The 21667-nt window shown below is 36.0% G+C and overlaps 1 non-coding gene across 1 annotated transcript; it reads left to right on the top strand.

Annotated features, from left to right (window-relative positions):
- Window positions 1-74, top strand: TRNAI-GAU (transfer RNA isoleucine (anticodon GAU)). Its single transcript has one exon. It is a non-coding gene; the product is annotated as a tRNA-Ile (tRNA).
- The last annotated feature ends 21593 nt before the right edge of the window (window positions 75-21667 follow it).

Below are 21667 nucleotides of genomic sequence, written 5' to 3'. Positions count from 1 at the left end.
GGCCTGTTAGCTCAGTTGGTTAGAACGTCGTGCTGATAACGCGGAGGTCGTGGGTTCGATCCCTATGCGGGCCACGGTATGTTAATTTACATATATCTTTTGGCCCGGCATGGCCAAGTGTGTAAAGGCGTGCAACTCGTAATCTGAGGGTCGCGGGTTCGCATTCCCGAATAGCGTATGGGTTAGAAAACAAAGAAAAAATACAATTTGACAATAATTTTCCGTATGGACTTGAGTCCAATACGCAAAGATTATCTAATTTAATGTAAAAAAGTAAGTCCAGTAAATAGTGACAAACATATGCACTTCAGATGAACAGTTTAAAGAAGAGTGTGTGTGTTTTTCTTATAGCAAAGCCACATCGGGCTATCTGCTGAGCCCGCCGAGGGGAATCGAACCCCTGACTTTAGCGTTGTAAACCCGTAGACTTACCGCTGTACTAGCGGGGGCGTTTCAAGAAGAAAGTAGTAGTTGTTTTCGGAGGCCCGGCATGGCCAAGCGTGTTAAGGCGTGCGACTTGTAATCTGATAGTCGCGGGTTCGCATCCCCATCGCGCCAAACATGCTCGCCCTTTCAGGGGAGTTATAATATAACGGTCAATCCCACTATTCGTTAGTAAAGGAGTAGCTCCAAGATTTGGCGGTAGGTGGTGTAGCTTTGTGCGAAATTCAAAAAAACAAACAGTTGTCGGACTGAGGAGTGATTTGAGATTTGGTGATGAGGACGAAATTATCTTTTGTAATGTCTTTGGTCTAAATACTTCGATCATTTTCTGTTGTTTTTTGTTTTAATACCGCTTAGTTCTTCTATAACTATTGGTTTAATCCAGTACTAGTAACGACAAGGAACAGGAGTATTTTCGTTGTTGTTTTTACTTCATATTTATTACTATCCTACTGTAGTTATCCCAGTAATTTGACAAGAGTCGTGTTCAATAACAATAAATACACCAAAAATGTATCTTAAATTAATTATGCAAGGAAAATATTTTTGTAATATACACGTTTGTGTATTTATTTCTGTCGAATTTTTCCCAAAGCTACATGAAATTTCTTTGCAGTAGTTATTCCTATTTTTCAAGTAATAGACCAGACAGAAGGCTAGCCCGGCATGGCCAAGCGTGTTAAGGCGTGCGACTCGTAATCTGAGGGTCGCGGGTTCGCATCCCCGTCGCGCCAAACATGCTCGCCCTCCCAGCCGTGAGGGCGTTTTAATGTGACGGTCAATCTCACTATTCGTTAGTAAAAGAGTATCCCAAGAGTTGACGGTGGGTGGTGATGACTAACTGTCTTCTCTCTAGTCTTACACTGCTAAATTAGGGACGGCTAGCACAGATAGCCCTGGAGTAGCTTTGTGCGAAATTCAAAACAAACAAAATGAGACAGATGGCAGTAAATCAACACAACCAAACACCGACTCTACGGCTTCTATTATCAAACTCGGTGCTAGGAATTGACTGTCATTTTTATAATACAACCACAGCCCTGAAGTGTGAAGCACATTTCTTTGACAGTAGCGTGACTTGAACCGTTGGACTTGAAAGAAACAGTAAACTAACTAGTTGCCCACGTTTTCAGTTTATTTATTTATTTTTTACCAATGTTATCCACTCTACAAGTTGGGAAACATTCACAAGGATGGAAGACAATATTCAAGATGAGGAAGAAATAACACGCGAAATGAGAAATGCCAATCGTAAAAAGAGAAACAGATAATAATTTAAAGAGTTTATTCGGCGTTCAGCTGTGTTTTAAGTACCTAAAAGAAAACAGAAGCAAGCGCTGCTACAAAAACACAAAACAACAACGAGTGTATAGTAAATTATAATCACTAATGAAACGTATGAAACAAACTGTCCCTACGGTGAAGTGGCAGCGTTGATGATTAGACGTGACGGATGACAGACAACCAGACTCTTCTGTTTCGGCGAACAGCTGCGGGCGTTTATCGAACGGTTCCTCGCTGTAAGTGTAGATGCCGATCCATCACGCCCTGGGGATTAGGCGAAACGCCTGGCCTAATGGATTTTGTGACTAAATCCCATCTTTGACGAATGTCAATGGTTCTACTGATTTGTCTTCGGTGATCCTAGCTGATGACCATAGCTGAGCAAAGGAGCAGCAACTTCTTCGTATAAATCTTGCATCGGCCGCGGGGGATCCATTCGAAATATAGAAAAAGCCGAAATATGTAGGGTAGGGCATTATATAAAGTCCTTATACTGATACGTAATTTATACCTCGAAATGTCCTTGTATGTTGTGTCGTGCCCATACGCCGTACACGGTCTTTGAAACTAATGACATAATAAATCAGAGACAAATATAAACGCTGGGTTGATGAGACTACTGCCACAGACAGCTCAGCATTACTTACCTGACAAGGTACAGCGGTAGCAAGGACTTTTATGGGAATTTTGATGAACGTCGTTTTCAAGGAAAGCCTTTTCTGAACTACCACACCGATATATCTGTCCTAAATAATGAGCGAACGTGAGAGGCTTAAGAGAATTAGCACAGCGACAATACGTGTAGCATACATAAGCTTTGTTAGTAAGCTTTCCATGACTTTTGGTAAGGTGGTTGAAAAATGTTCGGAAACTGTATGTTCAAAAACATTATAAAATGTTAACCGACGCAACGAGAAACAAACACCAAAGTAACTGAAGCTTTCAGTTCTCTGAAATATGCAATATTTTTGTTCTTGCGTGATGTACGAATGCCAGTTGTTGTTGTTTTTTTAACTTATTAAACCTGATGCAATGAGAAACAAACACCAAAGTAACTGAAGCTTTCAGTTCTCTGAAATATGCAATATTTTTGTTCTTGCGTGATGTACGATGCCAGTTGTTGTTTTTTTTTTTTTTAAACTTATTAAACCAAAATTTGAATGAACTCAATTGCACATCTTGGAAGTGCAATCACAAAACATAATTGTCCTTTACTGAATTTGAGAATAATAACCCTTTATTCCCTCCTGTTTATCCCGCATTTCCTCTCTGTTTACAAGTCGTCTAATTGTATTATGCTGTTCTTTAATTCTCCAAGGCCCGCCATGGCCAGGTGGTTGAGGCACTCTACTCGTAATCTGAGGGTCGCGGGTTCGAATCCCCGTCGCACCAAACATGCTCGCCCTTTCAGCCGTGGGGGCATTATTATGTAACGGTCAATTCCACTTTTCGTTGGTTAAAGAGTAGTCCAAGAGTTGGCGTTGGGTGGTGATGACTTCCCTCTAGCCTTACACTGCTAAATTAGGGACGGCTAGCGCAGATAGCCCTTACGTAGCTTTGCGCGAAATTAAAAACAAAATATATGTTTTACATATAACTACAACTGATATAATGAGCTGAAATAATATTTTTAAATACGGGAGTTGAAAACGAAGATAGGACATTCTATTTGCACCTGTGAATGTGCAAATTAGACAAAACTGTAAAGAAGATAGTTTATACAAATTAATTGTTAATTAATTACAATATTTTTTTAGCAAAATTGTAAAACATGGTTAATTTTGTTCGGAATAAATTGAATAATTGTAGCTAATACAATACTATATAAAATAAGCTTACTAATTCTAATGTAATTTATAATATATTTTTTTAAAAACAAAAGAGCTCTTTGATGTTGCGAGATAAAATTCTAAAAGTTGCAGAATGGTATTGATAGGTATATAGGACAAATCACTTATGAATGTCTCTTTTTGTTGTTTAACGACTCTGCAGTTCGCAGTATAATAGATTCTGAGTTACATAGCGGATCTATGTATCAATTAAAATGCATTTTGTTTATTAAGTGTTTCTGAAGTAATGTAAAAAATAATCTTTCAATATTTATTAGCAAAATCAGTAATAGATATTAGCTCATACGGTGATATAGGAAATCATTTATGTCATTACACTTCGGTATGGCTGTTGTATGTCAGAATGAAAAGGCAAAAATATCGGCGTGTTGGTTGCATTGAGTAATAATAGGTCTAAGGTGATGACCTAAAGAAGTCGAGACGCGGTTATTTGTTTTGCGCTTTCCAAACAAAAGTTTTCAATACCCATATCAGCCATTCTTACTATATTTTATTTCCAGATTGCTCTAATATACAGTATTGCCATTTCGTCATTTACATGAGTGTGTGTTAAATTCGTTCTTGATGCCAACGACGAGCACAGGACGGTGGCAGTCAAGCCCATGCCTTTCTGCCTTTTAGCCCCCAAAAATACCCTTTTTGTGAATCATAAAAAATATGAACAACTACTAAATAACTGATACTACTTCACTTCTTGTTTGCTGCGAGTTATAACAGGAGATTAAAATCAAAAGACTTAAGGTATAAAAATTAACGTTACACAGGGACTTGTAGGCCCTTTGTGGGTTTTGACGTGAAACTTCACAAAAGGCTTTTACCCTATGTGTACCAGAGGCAATCCGTAGTTTTCATAGTCTCTCCTAATACCTCTTTCCAAACCTACACAAAAGGCTTTTAGATTCAACATAAACATAGCACCTATGTGTACCAGAGGCAATCTACAGTTTTCAGTACATAGGGACTTGTAGGCCCTTTGTGGGGAAATTTCTGTGAGGTAACTTTGTGTGAAGTATAAAGTGACAATTTGTTACAAGCTATACTTTCTTCCATATAGAAATCTTCGTAGTGAGTGTTAGTTTCATACTCTATGGAGAATCGGTTTTAATCAAATGATACTGTTTTCGGTTTACCAACTGTGCACAGTTTTGGGGTATATTTGCATCAATGTGATATGTATATTTTTAGAGCACTTTTCATGTTACATAACATCTATAAATTACTTAGAGCTGTTACAACTACCCTTCCATCCCATTTTGTTACCTTCTGATGCAGTGATCCATTTTGGAGCAAGTAACGAAACCCATCCTTTAGTGCAAAAATACATAGTTCTCCATTTATTATACTTTTCTCAAGCAGCATAATTCACAATGATGGTAACAAGGATGATTTGCTGAACATGTATCCTCCTTGATATGAATTGTGCTATATTACTGTTTTTTTTTTTCTTTCTTTGTAATCGGTGGTTTTCTTCACTTTTTTAACTATTGTAGTGTGTTTCTATTCCGGTCTAGCTATCCGTTATTAACTGATATTTTAGCAACTTACTCATTCCTGTAATCACATCGGATAAAATAGATTTAGTTATTTTCATTTCAATGGATGTTGAAAACGTTTTCAGACGAATTACCCGATTGATATGAATGTTGAAGAAGTCCTGATTTTGTGTTGTCAACAGGATTTCAAAATGATTTTTATAACCTTTATAACAATAAGGAACTGTTTGATCATTAGGCCTTTCTTTTACTTCTTATTTAATGTTTCTCTAGATTCTATTTCTTAAAAATAACAACTGTTCGAGAATCTATTTTAAATGTGATAACTTCATGATACTTAAATAAACATACACCTTTTGTATCTCGGTATAAAACAAAACCTATCATTATACAGGATAAATTTCTACTAGGACATCTTAGGGTTGCGGGCTCAAACTCCCATTCTTCCAAACTTACTAGCCCTTTCAGCACTGGATGGCATTATAATGTAACTGTTAATCCCACTCTTCTTGGATAAAAGAGTAGCCAAAGATTTGGCGGTGGGTAGTGATGATTGGCTTTCTTCCCTCTAATTTTTAACTGCTAAATTAGGGACGGCTAGCACAAGTAGCCCTCGTGTACCTTTGCGCGAAATTCAAACAAACCAATCCATTAAGATGGATAATCCGAAATGAAAGTAATGTGATATCCCTAAACAAAATTTGATATAAAACCTCTTACAGGCTAATTATAATCACCATTGTAAATGAATAGCTGAATATTGTAAAATAACGACCAACATTTTCCAGCAATAGCACGTAAAGACCTTAATTATAAGTTACTGGTATGTTTGCACGTGCTCCAAAGCACCAATTAGTTATGTTTAAATTACAAACCACCGAAAAAGAAAGTTCTTGAATTTCCACAATGTTATACCTATTGTAAAATAAAGTCGATGAAAAATAAAGATGGTACGATGTGGAAAAAAATATTTAATTTCGCAGTAAACCTCGATCATTGTTGCTCTTATTTTGTAGTTAAGCATAAAAGTTACACAGTGGGCTATCTGTGCTCTGCCCATCACGGGTATTGAAACCTGGCTCATAGCGTTAGAAGTCTGCAAATATGCTGCTGTGTCACTGGCGGGTAATTTCAATCCTTACTGACGCGAAAGAAAAAATCCAGAACACATTTGTTCTTTTTTAGGTGGAAAGATTGATTTCAAACAGTAGATTTTTTTGTTTGTTCAAAAGTTAAAAACACGGACTAGTTTAGAACAATGGATTTATTTTATAGTGTATTTTAATATATAAATATGGATCGCTAAAAATATGAACAGTGTTTTGGTATAATTGGACAGGATGGAGCGTGAAGCTGTCTGTTGCTCTATTGGACTTAATAACGGCTATAAAACATCTTGTCTTCGAATATCTCTATAACTAAAGTGTTTCCGTTTATTCTTAAAACATAGATCGAGAACCATTTTATATCTAAACTGTTTGCTACATTCAACTTCGAATTTACTTAATGTTTTCTTATAAATGTTGTTTCATAGTCTAGGGATTATTATTTTTGAATTACCTATAAATAAGATAGTTACCCACATACGTAGAAATGTTGTTTCATAGTCTAGGGATTATTGTTTTGATTTACCTATAAATAAGACAGTTACTCACATACGTAGAAATGTTGTTTCATAGTCTAGGGATTATTGTTTTTGAATTACCTATAAATAAGACAGTTACTCACATACATAGAAATGCTGTTTCATAGTCTATAGGGATTATTGTTTTTGAATTACCTATAAATAAGATAGTTACCCACATACGTAGAAATGTTGTTTCATAGTCTATAGGGATTATTGTTTTTGAATTACCTATAAATAAGATAGTTACCCACATACGTAGAAATGTTGTTTCATAGTCTAGGGATTATTGTTTTTGAATTACCTATAAATAAGACAGTTACTCACATACGTAGAAATGTTGTTTCATAGTCTAGGGATTATTGTTTTTGAATTACCTATAAATAAGACAGTTACTCACATACGTAGAAATGCTGTTTCATAGTCTAGGGATTATTGTTTTTGAATTACCTATAAATAAGACAGTTACCCACATACGTAGAAATATTGTTTCATAGTCTAGGGATTATTGTTTTTGAATTACCTATAAATAAGATAGTTATTTATTAATTATTTCTACGTATGTGGAAATGTTTGTATTTTTCTGGTTGAAATAGGCATTCTTGTGTTTTTATTTCAAAGTCTACAATAATCGAGATTAATTACTGTGGAACAATTGCGTGACGCGAAACATGCATTTAAAATAAGTGTTTCAACTTTCAACAGTCTTAAGTAGTTCAAGAGAAAAATGAAAATACATCACTGCATGTTATTCTCTCATTAACATCTGCAATCTGTATGTAGTATAATAACAAAACTATTATTTAATGAGAGTAGTTTTAATATGTATTTTGAATTTATACAAACTAAAATTTCCATAATTATTACGATATTCGTAACGAGGTTTTATATTATGCATATAAAACTAACTCATGCATGTTGGTTCTACAGATTTCTCCCAAGTTGTTTCTGATTGATAATAATCAAAGGACCGTACGAATTATTCGTCTTGAGTGATTATTGTATTAAAATAAAATTATGCTATAGATACAAACATAAAGCAACAGAACTACAGAAACTGCTTTCAACTTATCATTCGAAAACCCTGTTTAACACTAGGAAAAAACGTGAAACATCGAGAAACGTTCGAAAATATGTCAGTTTTGTTTCAATTTGAAACACAAAGACGGAAAAAAAAAACAGAATAAAAATAACTGATAAATTCCAGCATTTAGAACTCAGAAATTTTGTTATTTTACAAGTTGTTTCAATATTGGTTTCAGGAGAAAAAATGAACAATTTTTATTACAATTCTTATGCCACGAGTTTCTATCGCCGATGATGAAAATAATAAATATACAGACAGACAGACAGTGTGTATTTTCTCATAGCAAAGTCACATCGGGCTATCTGTTGAGTCCACCGAGGGGAAACGAACCCCTAATTTTAACGTTGTAAATCCGTAGACTTACAGCTGTAAGACAGAGAAAGAAAGATGCATAAACAGACGGGTAAATTTGTGATAGGCCCGGCATGGCCAAGCGTATTAAGGCGTGCGACTCGTAATCCGAGGGTCGCGAGTTCGCGTCCCCGTCGCGCTAAACATGCTCACCCTTTCAGCCGTGGGGGCGTTATAATGTGACGGTCAATCCCACTATTCGTTGGTAAAAGAGTAGCCCAAGAGTTGGTGGTGGGTGGTGATGACCAGCTGTCTTTCCTCTAGTCTTACACTTCTAAATTAGGGACGGCTAGCACAGATAGCCCTCGAGTAGCTTTGTGCGAAATTCAAAACACAGACAAACAAACTAACAAACAATAGTTTGTGATAGCCTAACGTTATTTTCGATTCTATTATCAAAACCGTATTTTTACAACGTTTTTCTTAACAAGGTGGAAGAATAACTGTAGTTTAATTAATCTGATAATAATAATTGTTTAAAATCAATCAGTAATACCTCATCTCGTTTTACAAACAGTAAAAAACAAAACGTGTTTACACTTTAATACAACGTTTACAAAGAGAAAATAGTTAATAACGTGAGTTTGTTTGTTTCATAAATTTCGCGCAAAGCTAATTAATGGGCTATCTGCACATGGTCGTTTTTAATTTTGAACCGATAGCTTAGAAAGCGGGAAGACAAGCTAGTTACCAACATCCAGCACAATTTTTGGTCTACTCGTGAATGACTCTTACTAGTAACATGTCAGCAGCACACTCACAAACCTTAATAGACAGACGGTCAGCAACATAATAGAATTTGGCCAATTCTCTTATAACGCACTTAAGACTTGAAAGTGCAGAACCACGAAACTTCAACTTCACAGATCCGGAACGTTTCCCTCTGCGCCACGTTCGGCCCATAACTATGAAAAGTAACCCTGAGAAGTGATTTGTCCCTAATTATATATATACCAATATATGTCGTGATATAAAACAGAGATATAAATACAACAATATCCCATAAATAGGCACGCGACTGCTGTAAAATGATTCCACCTTTTCGCGCAAAACAAAAATCCAACACAAGTTCTCAGGGTTCTTATCATATTCTCGTTTTGTAAAATGTTTTCACTTCCACACTAGTTTCAATATATTATAATTCATAATGAAATGCATACGATAGTAGCAAAATATATATATTTTTTTTACAGTCACTATTGTTACTAGTTTTTAATCGTTAGCCGATACCTTATAAGATACATTTTGTTAAACTTATAGGAAAGTTTTTTGTACATCTTTTGGTTCTTATTGCTGCCACACTTCGTCTGTCGGAAGCACTTACGATAACTGATGAAGTGGCGAGGCTAGATTTTCCTTTGATTAAAACTGATTGTGGTAGTTATGGTATTGCTATGAAGTGTTACCCTTGGTCTTTTCTCGCTAACTGTCAAATATAAAGCTCTTACCCAGCAATGACATGTACACATATCTGACATCAGTGCTGTGTTAACTGTTTGTATTCTCGATTTCCTCGCTAGGATGCAGTAATGGAGTTTACATTGGAGCTTTTTATCGATCAGTCACGTGTTATTTGAGAAGCAAACAATCTTCGAAAGAGTTCTTGAGATGTTTTATATCCACTTGTATAATCCTGAAAGTCTGCGTTCTAGTGGCACATCACTATCTATACCGCTTTACAGTTTATCTTTTGGGTAAGTCTATCAAAAAAGGTATCATTCTTGATAATATCAACCCACTCCAAAAACGACATCGGGTAATATGAACATACGCTACGCTGGCTAAGTAGAACTTTGAACAGTATATTTACACCCACTGTATAAAAACAAAACAAAAACCTGTCTTTTTGTATTCGTAAAAAAACAAAATGCATACAACGTGAACATTAAAACGTCGTTGAAAGTTATTATCTTACTTTTTTAAAGGAATAGCCCACCCGGTGGTCCAGTGGTATTTCTGTGAACTTATACCACTAGAAACAGGGTTTCGATACCTGTAGTGGGCAGAGCACAGATAGCCATTTGTGTAACTTTGGGTTTGATAACAAACAACGATTTAAATTAATAAAATATTTCAGCACCTTATTATACGGGTTGATATACAAAATATTTTAACAAACAGGAGGGAATCCTCAACAGGATCCTAAGTATCAAAACTTTGAGGGAAAATATCATGTTGAAACAATTTTTAAACAGTAACTTCTCAGTTTTAGTTGGCCCGGCATGGCTAGGTGGGTTAAGGCGTGCGACTCGTAATCTGAGGGTCGCGGATTCGAATCTCCGCCACACCAAACATGCTCGCTCTCCCAGCCGTGAGAGCGTTATAATGTGACGGTCAATCCCACTATTCGTTGGTAAAAGAGTAGCCCAAGAGTTGGCGGTGGGTGGTGCTGCCTTCCCTCTAGTCTTACACTGCTAAATTAGGGACAGCTAGCACAGATAGCCCTCGAGTAGCTTTGCGCAGAATTCAAAAACAAAAAAACAAACATCAATGCATTACTAATATTTACTAGGGCTCTAGATACTTTCTTAATCATGAAATTCAGTTATAATTCACTATAACTGCCTGTTCACCTATCGGGTGACTCATCCGTTCAGATACAGTCTCTGTCGTTTTACCCTCTCGTTTAGTTCACGTAAATCATCGGTGGCCGCTTTCACCCGTATTTATTAAACCACGTTTTTGTTGGGTTCGGTCCGATAACAACACGCTGTCTTTAACGTCCTTTAATTCTAATAACAAATCACCTATCTCATCGTGGTATGTCTAACTAAGTTTTGTAATTTACGATTAGCTCTTCCTGTTAGATTCTCACTAACAGTAAGAGAGTTATTCCCTGATATTTCATACAATGTAACGTCATGGTGTCCAAACTTCCTGCATCTAAAAAAACTTGATCATTCACGTGAAATTAATTTCAAAACGTTACCAATTCTTGTTGTAAACGGATCAATAACCGAACATACTGTGGAATCTGTATGTCTTCAACAATTATCCATTTATCTGCGGATAATATGAAATTTCCTTCTTCAATAGAAACCATTCTTATCCTGTTTTCTAGCGGCACAATTCTTACATTTTATCTAGCCACGACTTCTACCATCAGTAACATAAGGATCATGGTGAACCAAAAGATATATCTACTAATAATAAATATATTTATAACACTAACTACAGCATATATAACACACATTAGCCATATACATATATAACTAGTCCTACTTAGTTTGTCATGTTAAAAGCTTCTGTTACGCTGTCTTTACTGAAAATAATATTAACCGTGTTTGTGTCATTCTTTGGCTTATATACAACTAACTGATGGTCGAATCTTACTAGTCTTTTCCTAGTTGTAGTGGTCACTCCTAATTGAGTTGATATAGAACCGCTCTAAATGAGGCCAGTCGTAGGCCACTACACCAACGTGGGTCGTCACTGGGGTACTTAAAACATTATCTTCAATTACTGGGGCACCACCTTCATTATCGCCACTGCTTACTGGAATTTTCTCTTTTCTTATTACTTCATCACCTAATACGACACTATTATCCTCTGTGGCTTCTGTTTCTGTCTCTATAATTTATTCATGATCAAGAAATAAGTCAGATTCACTTAACTTAACTTGGTCTTTTCAGATATGTTCTTATTTCGATCATGCTTCTTTGTTTCATCAGCTACATATTCATATTAATAGGGTTTATAACTTTGTACTTTATTTTGTCTAATAATATGATGTTTCCGCTTTTCATAGATCTCTTGAATCTCAAAATTAACTAGTTTTGTTGGTTTAACAATTCTAAAAGGACGTTTACACAACCTTGCTAGCTATTTAGTTTTCCCTTTCTTAAGAAGTGGGGTGTATAACAACATATTGCCCCCTAACACTAAGTTAAAAAAGTGGGGTGTATAACAACATATTGTCCCCTAACACTAAGTTGAAGAAGTGAGGTGTATAACAACATATTGTCCCCTAACACTAAGTTAAAGAAGTGGGGTGTATAACAACATATTGCCCCCTAACACTAAGTTAAAGAAGTGGGGTGTATAACAACATATTGTCCCCTAACACTAAGTTAAAGAAGTGGGGTGTATAACAACATATTGCCCCCTAACACTAAGTTAAAGAAGTGGGGTGTATAACAACATATTGTCCCCTAACACTAAGTTAAAGAAGTGAGGTGTATAACAACATATTGTCCCCTAACACTAAGTTAAAGAAGTGGGGTGTATAACAACATATTGTCCCCTAACACTAAGTTGAAGAAGTGGGGTGTATAACAACATATTGTCCCCTAACACAAAGTTAAAGAAGTGAGGTGTATAACAACATATTGTCCCCTAACACTAAGTTAAAGAAGTGGGGTGTATAACAACATATTGCCCCCTAACACTAAGTTACAAGTATGTGCTTTCTCATTTGCTTGCTTCTCTCTATGTTCAGCATCGTTAGTCAAATGTTCACTGGCTAACCCAAATACTAACTGTGTTTTATGGCAGTAATCTACTGTATAGCTCGTTCTTTTAGGAGTTAATATTTCTTGCATAGGTAACGTAATATCTCTGTTATGTAGTGGAAAGAATGGATTTTTCTAAATAGATTCATTTTCAGCGATTCTATATGCCAGTTATAACAAGAGGATCTGCTCGTTCCAAGTTTTCTGGCCTTCTCACAGTATAGAGAGATCATGTTTAACAAAGTTCTATAGAAGTTTTCTGTTGAACTTTAACAAAGGGGCGATAGGTGTAGTTTCAATTTTCCTTGTACCTAGTAACTCGTAGACTTACCAGAGGTAAGAGATATTTCAGTGTCGTAAGCCCTTAAGAAATCCTGCCCTATAATGATATCAGTTTCTAAGTCTGTCTGTCTATAGATATAAATCAGTGTTTTATCTTTCAGTTTCCTGTTTTTAATTCAACCCTATATTAACCTAGCGTCCAATAGGATATCCTGTTATGGATGTTAAAATACTTTTAGAAACTTCTTTCCAAGTTATTAATTAGCAATATTAGGTTTTTATCTACCAACAGAATTTTGTATTATGATCAGTCTTGCCACAGTTAAGACATTGGAAGATGTCAGGCATATTCTGTATTGTCAGATATAGATTGTATATTTGTTTTTCTCTAGCACTTTTTGAGTACTTACTTTTACTAGATCTAGTAAAGTTGCTTCAGACACATTTGCCTCAGTCAGATGGCTTCAAGTTTCATTATTATACAAACCTCCCTCATAATCGGATTTTAAAGCGTTTTGTATCATTAGCTCATTTGAGTGTGCATGCATAATCTTTGCACAATGTATTTCCTAAATCCTTATGTCTAAACAATCGGAATAATTTTCTTTGTTACTGAGTTAACTTACGTATTTATGTCTAAATCACATTTGATATTTCTCGCTTTCTGTATTGTTCTTCTAATCTGCATACCAAATATAAAAAACAATAACTTTGGATTCACGCAGTTCACTATAAGTCACAATATATTATTCTGCTTCTCCTGCTGTTCTCAAGCTCAAGATATCTGCTCTTTGAGTATCAGTCCAACCTGATATCGTGACAGCTTTATTTATGGCATCAATCAAACCCTCGACAGCATCTTCGATCCTGCTTTGATGCAACAATATAGCATTCGTTAAATGCATAGCTCTGCATGGAACTGTTCTGTCACAGCTTTGTAATTAGCATCAGCTCTTCTATCGACTCTAGTGCGTGCACTGCCATCTACTGTAGTCGCATCTATGGCAGTATAACTTTATTCGCCGACTTACAACTCGTCTTATTACACTAATGCTTAAACTAACTTACTTCTATCTAGTCCATCCTTTAGTTTCTCTCAAACTCTTGTCGACTGTGCCAGTTGTGATGGGAAGGCGTTTAGGCTATTCATTGGTGCTTGGACACTTTCACCAGTAACATGAAATTTATAAGTGGAGGCATGCATTTGGGAGTGGAACATACGAGCCATTAACTTGAGGAAATTTACGGTTAGAAAGAAGAATGACTCTAAGAATGAGATTAAAAAACAAATTTCATTCATTATTTACTTATAAAAACACAACTTTTCATATTAGTAATTCCTACCTGATATTCTTCTTATTTAGTTCTGCATCGACATACTATGTGAATAATACTATAGTTACTAGTTTCTTTTATGCAATCCATTATAATACCTTAACTACATTAAGTGATTAAGAGAAATAGCAATATAACTTATATTAAAATTGAAGAGATGTTGTGGTCTTAATGAACAACTTCAGCATCTTGAACTTGGAAAAAAAAATCACTTGAGGGAATGTTGACCACTGAGATAGCACCTATTTACAGCTTGGAGAGAGCCTGATGTCTTTGCTTCAAACATGAATTTTTAAATGATACCTCCTCAGTATTCTTACGAGTTTCCAAGTAGTGCTCACAACTATCCAAAAGTGGTTTAGACACTTCATTGGTTTATTTCTGCAACTCATTGGACTTCCTAAGAACAAAAACAAAAATCCTTGCTGATTGGTTGCCGTCATAATGATATCGGTCACCGACTCACGTGTACGACTACATGATTCTCTGGTTACCAGTCCTGCATCTAAGTGCTGATTATTGCTTTTAATATAAATTTTTCTGTGACATATTTTGTCCAAACAGAGTAGTGTCATCATTTGTCACTGTCAAATTCAGGGCTATCTTTTACTAAGGTTTACCTCAAGCCTTTTCGTGGATGTTTTAGGTGTGGGTTTTTATCTTTCTTAGTTCTTTGTGCTATTTAGCTGTAGTTCGCCTAGTTCATGTGCTTATTTTGCAATGGAGGCGATCTCTCTTGCGTCATTTCTTCATATATATGTGTGTGTTACACCCAGAAACTTCTATTATATAAGTTCTTCTTAGTTGTTTCCTTAAGTACTGAAGTGATTACATAAAAATGCTTAATAAATCTAACTGCTTCACTTATAACGCTAAAAACCAAGTATTGACACCCCTGGTAGACACAGCATAGATAGTCAAGTGTATAGATTTGTGCTTAACAATAAACAATAACGTTAATTTTTATGTACCTATTTTTCTAACCCTAAGAAAACTTAGAGATTAATGACATTGAATATCAATTGATCTACAAAAGTTTAATAAAGGTCAATATTTTTTAAATCCAATAAAGCACAAGTTGTTTTTAGGCGCGGCATAGCGGCTCATAGAATGGGTCTGAGTTTCTAAAGTACAAACTTCTAGTCCATAGTTCCGTCATCCGTTTACCAGAGTTTGGTTTGTTTTGAACTTAGCACAAAGCTACACGATGGCTATCTGCGCAGGCCGTCCCTAATTTATCAGCGTAAGGCTAGAGGGAAGAGAGCTAGTCATCATCACTCACCACCAACTCTTGGGCTACTCATTTACCAACAAATAATGGGATTGACCGTCACTTTATAACGTCCCCACGGCTGAAAGGGCGAGCATGTTTGGTGCGACGGGGATTCGAACCCGCGACCATCAGATTACGAGAAAAACGTGGGTACACCATGATGTTTATAAATTATTTTTAGCTATCATTTTTTATCAAATAAAAAATCATCTTCTGCTTTTATTTCATCAATATGCGGCGGGTCCGGCATGACCAAATGGCTAAGGCAATCGAGTCATAATCTGAGGGTCGAGGGTTCGAATCCCCATCACAACAACCATACTCGCTTTTTCAGCCGTGGGGACGTTATAATGTGACGGTCAATCCCATTATTTGTTGGTAAAAGAGTAGCCCAAGAGTTGGTGGTGGGTGATGATGACTAGCTGACTTCCCTCTAGCCTTACAGTGATAAATTAGGGACGGCTAACGCAGATAGCCCTTGTTTAGCTTTGCTCGAAATTCAAACCAAACCAAAACCAGTTTATGGTGAAAAAAATTAGTGTTTCAAACTTACAAGATTTCCACCATCGGCGTCACTTTGAAACTTCAAATTAAAATTTTGTTATCCCATGGAACTCGCAAAGAATTTTATAAATCTCACAGCAAAACCTGTTTAACAGCCATTATTTTATATGCAGCTAAATAAAGGTGTTATTTTGGATTTCAAACGAGAAATATATCAGAATTATGGTTGTGAATTAGTAAGAGCCTGCATGGAAAACGTTTAAAGCCAACGAGCTGCGTGCATTAATGCTGCATGTTAATGTGTCGTGGTTGCATTTGCAAATAAATACGAGCAGTATTTTTAAAACATCAGCGTTAGAGGATAAACCTCTGTCTAAAAGAAAACAATTGTGTTTTCTTGTGACAAGTGAATCTGTACGTAACAAAACACCTTATTATTCACGTTCAGTTGCCAATTACTAGCTATGTTGAAGGGAACAGTAAAGTTTAAATTATTTGCCCGCAGTCAAGTGTTGAATAAATAAATAGTTGGATAAAACAGAACTTCTGCATCATTAGTCAACTGAAAACTATGATATTATATCTTGGGAAATCTCTTGGAAATGAGAAGAAAAATGATACGAAATTATCAAAGTTTTATGTTGAATGAAAAAACAACACTTTAAGGCATAAAACTATATTGTGTTAATTTTCTGATACAATTCACAAATAATACGTTTTTAGCTTATTTGAATTTTGTATCATGTTTTTTTTACTTGTCAAATTGTAATTTTTTTTTTCACCAAGCAACAATTTCACGAAAGTGATTTAGAATTGAGGAAATATCATACCTTTATTAAAACTTAACTCTAGACATAATTGTGGATAAATGTCACTTTCGATTTGTTTACGTGTAAAAAGATAACATTCTTAACGTGAGATTGTCGTGACACTGAAAACACTGGTAAAAATTCAAGACGTGGCATCACTTTCATACGTATAAAAACAGTTAACTCCCGTAGTATGCAGAACTTCAGTTACTTTCTAGATACTGTGAAGGTGATCTAAAGTACTTCATAATCAATTCACTATATCTCTGACAAATTAAAAATATTTACTTGAAAAAATCGACCGTGACCTAACGATTTTTTTGTTTTTTTATTTTCCTGCAGAGCTACACGAGAGCTATCTGCGCTAGCCGTCCCTAATTCAGCAGTGCGAGATGAGAGGGAAGGCAGCTAGCCATCACCATCCACCGCCAATTCTTGGTTTACTTGTTTTCATCAACGAATAGTGGGATTGATTATTACAGTATAACATCCCCACAGATAAAAGGGAGCATATTTGGTGGTGTAACGGGGATTCTAACCCGCGACTCTCAGATTACGCATCCCACCAGCTGGTAAATGTATATAATTAATTGTATCGTTATGAAATGCAAAACAATATATTGTGTACCTTTTTCACGTGCTTCACAGAACGTAGAGGTTTGGTTTCAGTTAAGCACGAAGCTACACAATGGGCTATCAAAACCCGGTTTCTAACAGTATAAGTCCACAGACAACAACACAATGTCACTAAGAGACAGGGTTAAATGAATAGACACCTTGTGTTTTCCAATTGATGTTTAACTAAATTGTAAACCCGATAACTTACCACTGTCCCAGCCAGGAACGTGGATGGTAGAATAAGGTTTTATGTAAATTTTTAAAATTATTATCTCATTACACAATATTTACTTCCCCTTGAAGGACGATTCTTCTGTCTATTTAATGGCGTGGAGAAAACTTTGATCTCAATGTTATGGATAAAAGTTTCGATTTTGACCTATTTAGTATTGAGGCAACGTTTGATCTAGTTGGTATGGAAACAATATTTTGGTTTGCCTGATATAATGCCAGTGCTTTTATCTACTTGTTATGCATGGAGGCAATATTTTGATATATCCGTGGTATAATGAAGAGTTTGGATACTGATATAGTTGGTATGGAGACAATACATGGATTTATCTGATATGATGCCAATGCTTTTATCTGATTGGTTTGCGTGAAGGTAACGTTTTGATGTGAATGGTATGGTTTGTTTTTGTTTTTTGGGGCTATCTGCGCTAGCCGTCTCTAATTTAGCAAAGTAAGACTAGAGGGAAGGCAGCTAGTCATCACCACCCACCGCCAACTCTTGGGCTACTCTTTTACCAACGAATAGTGGGATTGACCCTCACTTATACCGCCCTCACGATTGAAAAGGCGAGTGTGTTTGGTGCGACGGGAATTCGAACCCGCGACCCTCAGATTACGAATCGAACACCTTAACCCACCTGGCCATGCCGGGCCTGAATGGAATGGAGACAATGTTTTGTCTTCTGGCTCTAGCCTTCTAACTGTCTGTTTGTTTTGAATTTCGCGCAAAGTTCTCTGGTCTTCAAGAGTCTTACATTTGAAGTTCTTTTAAATGAAAATCAAAATAATTGATTAGAGTGCTAAGTGTTTCACATTTAATAATCTAATAATTTGTCCTCAAAGGTTATTAGCTATAGCTGAAAAAATGTAAAGGCATATTAGAATGTTAGTGAACAATAAAACGTGAGTTGGTAACTGCTAAACAATGATAATATTAGCAAAAATTAAAAAAATAATTAGCGAAACAATTTTTATGAGTGTTACATCTAAGCACACGTAACAATTTTCATGTATAGTTACGAATAATTCTAAAAAAAATGTACAAAGTACACACAAAATTCGTTTTTCAGATTAAAGAAAAACGTTTATTAAGCAGAGATTCTTTAAAACAGAGTAGGCTCATTTTGTAATAATAGGTAGGCAAATAGCGATTTATAAGCATGAGGAAGAGGTTTTTGTTATGCTTTAGATCGTTGTTTCTCCACATGTTACTATATTACCATATTGTGGTTCCTCACTCTAGTGTACTTTAGTAATATATTAGATCAGAAAATATCTTCCTTCAGATACTCTTGTTGTGAGGGTTTCTGAACAATAAAGCGGTAAGTTGGAAACTGGCTCAGCATGGCCAGGTGGTTAAGGCACTCGAATCGTAATCTGAGGGTCGCAGGTTCGAATCCCTGTCACACCAACATTGCTCGCCCTTTCAGCCGTGGGGGCATTAAAGAGTAACCCAAGAGTTGGGTGGTGATGACTAGCTGCCTGCCCTCTAGACTTACACTGCTAAATTAGGGACGACGGCTGGCGCAGATAGCCCTCGTATAGCTTTGTGTGAAATTAAACAAACAAAAAGTTGGGAAATACAAGACGGGAATTTCCTTGTAATCATAGTTATCGCAAAGATTCCTTTCAATAAAAAGATGACAGCAAAAACGATATTCCACTCCCGCAATTAAAAACATGAAATAACGATGTCGTTATTTCTTTCTATATTTGTTTGTTTTCTTATAGCAAAGCCATATCGGGTTATCTGCTGAGTCCACCGAGGGGAATTAAACCTATGAATTTAGGGTTGTAAATCTGTAGACTTATCGCTGTACCAACAAAGCATCAAATCGTTAATACAAAATTCAATGAGCCAACTGTAGATCAGTTGCGTGAGAAGATTGCATGTCATTTATTATCTGTAGTGCATTAAACTGCGATAGTTATTATGACACTAATGACTAATGTCACCGTTAGGTGGCGCACTGTCCTTTCTTTCTTTTACTAGATATAGGGCTAGTGAGTTGGCGCCACTAACATGTGTCTAATTATGGATCACATTCATCAACTGATTAAATAATTAAAAAAAAATTCGGTTGTTCTTCTGGTTTATTCAAGTGGGGAAGAGAACACCTGTTAACGGTGTTGTCCTCCAGACATACACTATCATTCGTAGGAAAACTGTGATTTGTTCTTAATACGCCTCACTAAGACCATGGAAAGGTTTTATTGACATGGAAATAATATACTTTCGTATTGGGTAGTTCTTCGCTGTTATTTTATTATATGTTATTCTATCTTATGATATATTATTATATTTTCTACGGTATATGGCCAGCTGGTTAAGCGCTCGACTCGCAATCTGAAGGTCACGGGTTCGAATCCTCTTCACACCATAACTTGTGTGTGGGTGTGTTTTCTTATAGCAAAGCCACATTGTGCTACCTGCTGAGTCCACCGAGGGGAATCGAACCCCTGATTTTAGCGTTGTAAATCCGTAGACATACCGATCTACTAGCGGGAGACACACCATAACTTGCTCGCCATTTCATCCACTGGGCGTTATAATGTTTCGGTAAATTCCACTATTCATTGGTAAAAGAGTAGCTTGAGAATTGGCGGTGGGTGATGATGACTAGCTGTCTTCCCTCTACTTCACTAGTAAATTAGAGACTGGGTAATAAAACAGTTCCTAAAACGTTGCTTGAGCATCAAGCTTACGTATAAGTGCTAAATGCCTAAGACTTTTAAGGCTAAATAAATGTTTCGATTTTTAAGAAAGCATCACGGAATATAATTAATAGTATATAGCGAAAAACGTCATTTTACAGTTATACATTGCAGAAACGGACATTTTCAACACAAAAAACATCCGTGAAGGGGCTCATTCTAAATCCAACGCTGTCATTCAGTTTTGGCCCATCCTCACTCTGAGGTCGATTTTTTTGACCGTTGATTTCCCGTGTTGCTTCCACGTTGTTTCAACACACCCAACGGTCCAAAGGAGCGTTCAGATTGAAATATGCAACGTGTAGCTTCTATGAGTGACGTGACACTTGCGACAGGTAACACACAGTTTACTGTTAAGTTTGTTTCTATTTTAAAGTTGTATTTCCACAGGGATTTTATTTTATTGCTCCTGTTTTCCTGTGCAAATTTCACTTCTTCTGAAAACGTGTTCTTTCGCCTGCCCTCTATGTCGGAAATTCCAACTACGTCAAAAAAAAAAAAAGCTTTCCGGGTTTATGTTCAGCGTTGAACCAACAGTGATGTCATGGTAGTTTTATCACTGATTACTATCGCTGACATTTGCGCTCAATTAAGAAAGTAGAAACAGAACACTTCGCTTCCTGGCTTCAATACCTGTAATGTACAACACAAACCTTACCCCAGACAGACACACGCATACTCATAATCTGGAAAAATTACTCGAAATACAAACTTTGATAACCGTAGTTGTATTTACGTGCAACATGTTGAGTCTTTAAAAGTTTCTGCTATCATAGTTATTTCGAATCGAGCGAGAGATTTAAATGAGTTTTAACGGTTTCGAAACCAGCTTAGGTCCTGAACAACTTGAGTGTAAAGAATCGGTTTATACCTTTGAAATATAGTTTTGTGTGGTTGATGAATCTGTATATTTATAGATATAGTTTTGTGTGGTTGATGAATCTGTATATATATAGATATAGTTTTGTGTGGTTGATGAATCTGTATATATATGTATATACTTTTGTGTGGTTGATGAATCTGTATATATATAGCTATAGTTTTGTGTGATTGATGAATCTGTATATATATAGATATAGTTTTGTGTGGTTGATGAATCTGTATATATATAGATATAGTTTTGTGTGGTTGACGAATCTGTATATATATAGATATAGTTTTGTGTGGTTGATGCAGTAGGTGAATCTGTATATATATATATGTGTATATAAATATATTCTTCGTGGTTGGTACAGTTGGTGAATATGTATATATATAAATACAATTTTATGTGGTTGATGTATCTATATATATATAGTTTTGTGTGGTTGATGAAT

This window comes from Tachypleus tridentatus, chromosome 5, assembly GCF_004210375.1.
Source record: "Tachypleus tridentatus isolate NWPU-2018 chromosome 5, ASM421037v1, whole genome shotgun sequence".
Taxonomy (NCBI): domain Eukaryota; kingdom Metazoa; phylum Arthropoda; class Merostomata; order Xiphosura; family Limulidae; genus Tachypleus; species Tachypleus tridentatus.
The sequence above is the reverse complement of the archived record's forward strand: the minus strand, read 5'-3'. Positions and strand labels throughout refer to the sequence as shown.